The sequence below is a fragment of the Larus michahellis genome, unplaced genomic scaffold (assembly GCF_964199755.1).
Source record: "Larus michahellis unplaced genomic scaffold, bLarMic1.1 SCAFFOLD_26, whole genome shotgun sequence".
NCBI lineage: Eukaryota > Metazoa > Chordata > Aves > Charadriiformes > Laridae > Larus > Larus michahellis.
The window spans coordinates 1,801,344-1,808,880 of NW_027436225.1; positions in this window are offsets into that span (position 1 = coordinate 1,801,344).

Here is a 7,537-nt window from a genome sequence, read left to right on the forward strand (position 1 = left end):
GGAGCTGTGGCCAGAGACGCGGACGTACCGGAAAATGCTTCGGGGGCTGGCGCGGCGGCGCCACGTGGGCGCCGGTGGCGCCGAGGCTGACGGCCGCCGCAAAGCCCGCAGCCCCACGGAGTGTGGGGCCACGCGAGCGGCTGCCAAAGAGCTTTCCAATGAGGCACGGCTTTCCCTCCTGGCTCTTCGGGCGTGGGAGCTGTGGCCAGAGACGCGGCCCTACCGGAAAATGCTTCGCAGGCTGGCGCAGCGGCGCCACGTGGGCGACGGTGGCGCCGAGGCTGATGGCCGCCGCAAAGCCCGCAGCCCCACGGAGTGTGGGGCCACGCGAGCGGCTGCCAAAGACCTTTCCAATGAGGCACGGCTTTCCCTCCTGGCTCTTCCGGCGTGGGAGCTGTGGCCAGAGACGCGGCCCTACCGGAAAATGCTTCGCAGGCTGGCGCGGCGGCGCCAGGTGGGCGCCGGTGGCGCCGAGGCTGACGGCCGCCGCAAAGCCCGCAGCCCCACGGGCTGTGGGGCCACGCGAGCGGCTGCCAAAGAGCTTTCCAACGAGGCACGGCTTTCCCTCCTGGCTCTTCGGGCGTGGGAGCTGTGGCCAGAGCCGCGGCCCTACCGGAAAATGCTTCGGGGGTTGGCGCAGCGGCGCCAGGTGGGCGCCGGTGGCGCCGAGGCTGACGGCCGCCGCAAAGCCCGCAGCCCCACGGGCTGTGGGGCCACGCGAGCGGCTGCCAAAGAGCTTTCCAACGAGGCACGGCTTTCCCTCCTGGCTCTTCGGGCGTGGGAGCTGTGGCCAGAGACGCGGCCCTTCCGGAAAATGCTTCGGGGGCTGGCGCGGCGGCGCCAGGTGGGGGCCGGTGGCGCCGAGGCTGACGGCCGCCGGAAAGCCCGCAGCCCCACGTGCTGTGGGGCCACGCGAGCGTCTGCCAAAGAGCTTTCCAACGAGGCACGGCTTTCCCTCCTGGCTCTTCGGGCGTGGGAGCTGTGGCCAGAGACGCGGCCCTACCGGAAAGTGCTTCGGGGGCTGGCGCGGCGGCGCCAGGTGGGCGCCGGTGGCGCCGAGGCTGACGGCCGCCGCAAAGCCCGCAGCCCCACGGGCTGTGGGGCCACGCGAGCGGCTGCCAAAGAGCTTTCCAACGAGGCACGGCTTTCCCTCCTGGCTCTTCGGGTGTGGGAGCTGTGGCCAGAGACGCGGCCCTACCGGAACATGCTTCGCAGGCTGGCGCGGCGGCGCCACGTGGGCGCCGGTGGTGCCGAGGCTGACGGCCGCCGCAAAGCCCGCAGCCCCACGGGCTGTGGGGCCACGCGAGCGGCTGCCAAAGAGCTTTCCAACGAGGCACGGCTTTCCCTACTGGCTCTTCGGGCGTGGGAGCTGTTTCCAGAGCCGCGGCCCTACCGGAAAATGCTTCACAGGCTGGCGCGGCAGTGCTACGTAGGCGCCGGTGGCGCCGAGGCTGACGGCCGCCGCAAAGCCCGCAGCCCCACGGGCTGTGGGGCCACGCGAGCGGCTGCCAAAGAGCTTTCCAACGAGGCACGGCTTTCCCTCCTGGCTCTTCGGGCGTGGGAGCTGTTTCCAGAGCCGCGGCCCTACCGGAAAATGCTTCACAGGCTGGCGCGGCAGTGCTACGTAGGCGCCGGTGGCGCCGAGGCTGACGGCCGCCGCAAAGCCCGCAGCCCCACGGGCTGTGGGGCCACGCGAGCGGCTGCCAAAGAGCTTTCCAACGAGGCACGGCTTTCCCTCCTGGCTCTTCGGGCGTGGGAGCTGTGGCCAGAGCCGCGGCCCTACCGGAAAATGCTTCGCAGGCTGGCGCGGCGGCGCCACGTGGGCGCCGGTGGCGCCGAGGCTGATGGCCGCCGCAAAGCCCGCAGCCCCACGGGCTGTGGGGCCACGCGAGCGGCTGCCAAAGAGCTTTCCAACGAGGCACGGCTTTCCCTCCTGGCTCTTCGGGCGTGGGAGCTGTGGCCAGAGACGCGGCCCTTCCGGAAAATGCTTCCGGGGCTGGCGCGGCGGCGCCACGTGGGCGCCGGTGGCGCCGAGGCTGACGGCCGCCGGAAAGCCCGCAGCCCCACGGGCTGTGGGTCCACGCGAGTGGCTGCCAAAGAGCTTTCCAACGAGGCACGGCTTTCCCTCCTAGCTCTTCGGGCGTGGGAGCTGTGGCCAGAGCCGCAGCCCTACAGGAAAATGCTTCGGGGGCTGGCGCGGCAGTGCTACGTAGGCGCCGGTGGCGCCGAGGCTGACGGCCGCCGCAAAGCCCGCAGCCCCACGGGCTGTGGGGCCACGCGAGCGGCTGCCAAAGAGCTTTCCAACGAGGCACGGCTTTCCCTCCTGGCTCTTCGGGCGTGGGAGCTGTGGCCAGAGACGCGTCCCTACCGGAAAATGCTTCGGGGGCTGGCGCGGCGGCGCCAGGTGGGCGCCGGTGGCGCCGAGGCTGACGGCCGCCGCAAAGCCCGCAGCCCCACGGGCTGTGGGGCCACGCGAGCGGCTGCCAAAGAGCTTTCCAACGAGGCACGGCTTTCCCTCCTGGCTCTTCGGGCATGGGAGCTGTGGCCAGAGCCGCGGCCCTACCGGAAAATGCTTCGGGGGTTGGCGCGGCGGCGCCACGTGGGCGACGGTGGCGCCGAGGCTGACGGCCGCCGCAAAGCCCACAGCCCCACGGGCTGTGGGGCCACGCGAGCGGCTGCCAAAGAGCTTTCCAACGAGGCACGGCTTTCCCTCCTGGCTCTTCGGGCGTGGGAGCTGTGGCCAGAGACGCGGACGTACCGGAAAATGCTTCGGGGGCTGGCGCGGCGGCGCCACGTGGGCGCCGGTGGCGCCGAGGCTGACGGCCGCCGCAAAGCCCGCAGCCCCACGGAGTGTGGGGCCACGCGAGCGGCTGCCAAAGACCTTTCCAATGAGGCACGGCTTTCCCTCCTGGCTCTTCCGGCGTGGGAGCTGTGGCCAGAGACGCGGCCCTACCGGAAAATGCTTCGCAGGCTGGCGCGGCGGCGCCAGGTGGGCGCCGGTGGCGCCGAGGCTGACGGCCGCCGCAAAGCCCGCAGCCCCACGGGCTGTGGGGCCACGCGAGCGGCTGCCAAAGAGCTTTCCAACGAGGCACGGCTTTCCCTCCTGGCTCTTCGGGCGTGGGAGCTGTGGCCAGAGCCGCGGCCCTACCGGAAAATGCTTCGGGGGTTGGCGCAGCGGCGCCAGGTGGGCGCCGGTGGCGCCGAGGCTGACGGCCGCCGCAAAGCCCGCAGCCCCACGGGCTGTGGGGCCACGCGAGCGGCTGCCAAAGAGCTTTCCAACGAGGCACGGCTTTCCCTCCTGGCTCTTCGGGCGTGGGAGCTGTGGCCAGAGACGCGGCCCTTCCGGAAAATGCTTCGGGGGCTGGCGCGGCGGCGCCAGGTGGGCGCCGGTGGCGCCGAGGCTGACGGCCGCCGGAAAGCCCGCAGCCCCACGTGCTGTGGGGCCACGCGAGCGTCTGCCAAAGAGCTTTCCAACGAGGCACGGCTTTCCCTCCTGGCTCTTCGGGCGTGGGAGCTGTGGCCAGAGACGCGGCCCTACCGGAAAGTGCTTCGGGGGCTGGCGCGGCGGCGCCAGGTGGGCGCCGGTGGCGCCGAGGCTGACGGCCGCCGCAAAGCCCGCAGCCCCACGGGCTGTGGGGCCACGCGAGCGGCTGCCAAAGAGCTTTCCAACGAGGCACGGCTTTCCCTCCTGGCTCTTCGGGTGTGGGAGCTGTGGCCAGAGACGCGGCCCTACCGGAACATGCTTCGCAGGCTGGCGCGGCGGCGCCACGTGGGCGCCGGTGGTGCCGAGGCTGACGGCCGCCGCAAAGCCCGCAGCCCCACGGGCTGTGGGGCCACGCGAGCGGCTGCCAAAGAGCTTTCCAACGAGGCACGGCTTTCCCTACTGGCTCTTCGGGCGTGGGAGCTGTTTCCAGAGCCGCGGCCCTACCGGAAAATGCTTCACAGGCTGGCGCGGCAGTGCTACGTAGGCGCCGGTGGCGCCGAGGCTGACGGCCGCCGCAAAGCCCGCAGCCCCACGGGCTGTGGGGCCACGCGAGCGGCTGCCAAAGAGCTTTCCAACGAGGCACGGCTTTCCCTACTGGCTCTTCGGGCGTGGGAGCTGTTTCCAGAGCCGCGGCCCTACCGGAAAATGCTTCACAGGCTGGCGCGGCAGTGCTACGTAGGCGCCGGTGGCGCCGAGGCTGACGGCCGCCGCAAAGCCCGCAGCCCCACGGGCTGTGGGGCCACGCGAGCGGCTGCCAAAGAGCTTTCCAACGAGGCACGGCTTTCCCTCCTGGCTCTTCGGGCGTGGGAGCTGTGGCCAGAGCCGCGGCCCTACCGGAAAATGCTTCGCAGGCTGGCGCGGCGGCGCCACGTGGGCGCCGGTGGCGCCGAGGCTGATGGCCGCCGCAAAGCCCGCAGCCCCACGGGCTGTGGGGCCACGCGAGCGGCTGCCAAAGAGCTTTCCAACGAGGCACGGCTTTCCCTCCTGGCTCTTCGGGCGTGGGAGCTGTGGCCAGAGACGCGGCCCTTCCGGAAAATGCTTCCGGGGCTGGCGCGGCGGCGCCACGTGGGCGCCGGTGGCGCCGAGGCTGACGGCCGCCGGAAAGCCCGCAGCCCCACGGGCTGTGGGTCCACGCGAGTGGCTGCCAAAGAGCTTTCCAACGAGGCACGGCTTTCCCTCCTAGCTCTTCGGGCGTGGGAGCTGTGGCCAGAGCCGCAGCCCTACAGGAAAATGCTTCGGGGGCTGGCGCGGCAGTGCTACGTAGGCGCCGGTGGCGCCGAGGCTGACGGCCGCCGCAAAGCCCGCAGCCCCACGGGCTGTGGGGCCACGCGAGCGGCTGCCAAAGAGCTTTCCAACGAGGCACGGCTTTCCCTCCTGGCTCTTCGGGCGTGGGAGCTGTGGCCAGAGACGCGTCCCTACCGGAAAATGCTTCGGGGGCTGGCGCGGCGGCGCCAGGTGGGCGCCGGTGGCGCCGAGGCTGACGGCCGCTGCAAAGCCCGCAGCCCCACGGGCTGTGGGGCCACGCGAGCGGCTGCCAAAGAGCTTTCCAACGAGGCACGGCTTTCCCTCCTGGCTCTTCGGGCGTGGGAGCTGTGGCCAGAGCCGCGGCCCTACCGGAACATGCTTCGCAGGCTAGCGCGGCGGCGCCACGTGGGCGCCGGTGGTGCCGAGGCTGACGGCCGCCGCAAAGCCCGCAGCCCCACGGGCTGTGGGGCCACGCGAGCGGCTGCCAAAGAGCTTTCCAACGAGGCACGGCTTTCCCTACTGGCTCTTCGGGCGTGGGAGCTGTTTCCAGAGCCGCGGCCCTACCGGAAAATGCTTCGGGGGCTGGCGCGGCAGTGCTACGTAGGCGCCGGTGGCGCCGAGGCTGACGGCCGCCGCAAAGCCTGCAGCCCCATGGGCTGTGGGGCCACGCGAGCGGCTGCCAAAGAGCTTTCCAACGAGGCACGGCTTTCCCTACTGGCTCTTCGGGCGTGGGAGCTGTTTCCAGAGCCGCGGCCCTACCGGAAAATGCTTCACAGGCTGGCGCGGCAGTGCTACGTAGGCACCGGTGGCGCCGAGGCTGACGGCCGCCGCAAAGCCCGCAGCCCCACGGGCTGTGGGGCCACGCGAGCGGCTGCCAAAGAGCTTTCCAACGAGGCACGGCTTTCCCTCCTGGCTCTTCGGGTGTGGGAGCTGTGGCCAGAGCCGCGGCCCTACCGGAAAATGCTTCGGGGGTTGGCGCGGCGGCGCCACGTGGGCGACGGTGGCGCCGAGGCTGACGGCCGCCGCAAAGCCCACAGCCCCACGGGCTGTGGGGCCACGCGAGCGGCTGCCAAAGAGCTTTCCAACGAGGCACGGCTTTCCCTCCTGGCTCTTCGGGCGTGGGAGCTGTGGCCAGAGACGCGGACGTACCGGAAAATGCTTCGCAGGCTGGCGCGGCGGCGCCACGTGGGCGCCGGTGGCGCCGAGGCTGATGGCCGCCGCAAAGCCCGCAGCCCCACGGGCTGTGGGGCCACGCGAGCGGCTGCCAAAGAGCTTTCCAACGAGGCACGGCTTTCCCTCCTGGCTCTTCGGGCGTGGGAGCTGTGGCCAGAGCCGCAGCCCTACCGGAAAATGCTTCGGGGGCTGGCGCGGCAGTGCTACGTAGGCGCCGGTGGCGCCGAGGCTGACGGCCGCCGCAAAGCCCGCAGCCCCACGGGCTGTGGGGCCACGCGAGCGGCTGCCAAAGAGCTTTCCAACGAGGCACGGCTTTCCCTCCTGGCTCTTCGGGCGTGGGAGCTGTGGCCAGAGACGCGTCCCTACCGGAAAATGCTTCGGGGGCTGGCGCGGCGGCGCCAGGTGGGCGCCGGTGGCGCCGAGGCTGACGGCCGCCGCAAAGCCCGCAGCCCCACGGGCTGTGGGGCCACGCGAGCGGCTGCCAAAGAGCTTTCCAACGAGGCACGGCTTTCCCTCCTGGCTCTTCGGGCGTGGGAGCTGTGGCCAGAGACGCGGCCCTACCGGAAAATGCTTCGCAGGCTGGCGCGGCGGCGCCAGGTGGGCGCCGGTGGCGCCGAGGCTGACGGCCGCCGCAAAGCCCGCAGCCCCACGGGCTGTGGGGCCACGCGAGCGGCTGCCAAAGAGCTTTCCAACGAGGCACGGCTTTCCCTCCTGGCTCTTCGGGCGTGGGAGCTGTGGCCAGAGCTGCGGCCCTACCGGAAAATGCTTCGGGGGCTGGCGCGGCGGCGCCACGTGGGCGCCGGTGGCGCCGAGGCTGACGGCCGCCGCAAAGCCCGCAGCCCCACGGGCTGTGGGGCCACGCGAGCGGCTGCCAAAGAGCTTTCCAACGAGGCACGGCTTTCCCTCCTGGCTCTTCGGGCGTGGGAGCTGTGGCCAGAGCCACGGCCCTACCGGAAAATGCTTCGGGGGCTGGCGCGGCGGCGCCAGGTGGGCGCCGGTGTCGCCGAGGCTGACGGCCGCCGCAAATCCCGCAGCCCCACAGGCTGTGGGGCCACGCGAGCGGCTGCCAAAGAGCTTTCCAACGAGGCACGGCTTTCCCTCCTGGCTCTTCGGGCGTGGGAGCTGTGGCCAGAGACGCGGCCCTACCGGAAAATGCTTCGGGGGCTGGCGCAGCGGCGCCAGGTGGGCGCCGGTGGCGCCAAGGCTGACGGCCGCCGCAAAGCCCGCAGCCCCACGGGCTGTGGGGCCACGCGAGCGGCTGCCAAAGAGCTTTCCAACGAGGCACGGCTTTCCCTCCTGGCTCTTCGGGCGTGGGAGCTGTGGCCAGAGACGCGGCCCTACCGGAAAATGCTTCGGGGGCTGGCGCGGCGGCGCCAAGTGGGCGCCGGTGGCGCCGAGGCTGACGGCCGCCGCAAAGCCCGCAGCCCCACGGGCTGTGGGGCCACGCGAGCGGCTGCCAAAGAGCTTTCCAACGAGGCACGGCTTTCCCTACTGGCTCTTCGGGCGTGGGAGCTGTTTCCAGAGCCGCGGCCCTACCGGAAAATGCTTCACAGGCTGGCGCGGCAGTGCTACGTAGGCGCCGGTGGCGCCGAGGCTGACGGGCGCCGCAAAGCCCGCAGCCCCACGGGCTGTGGG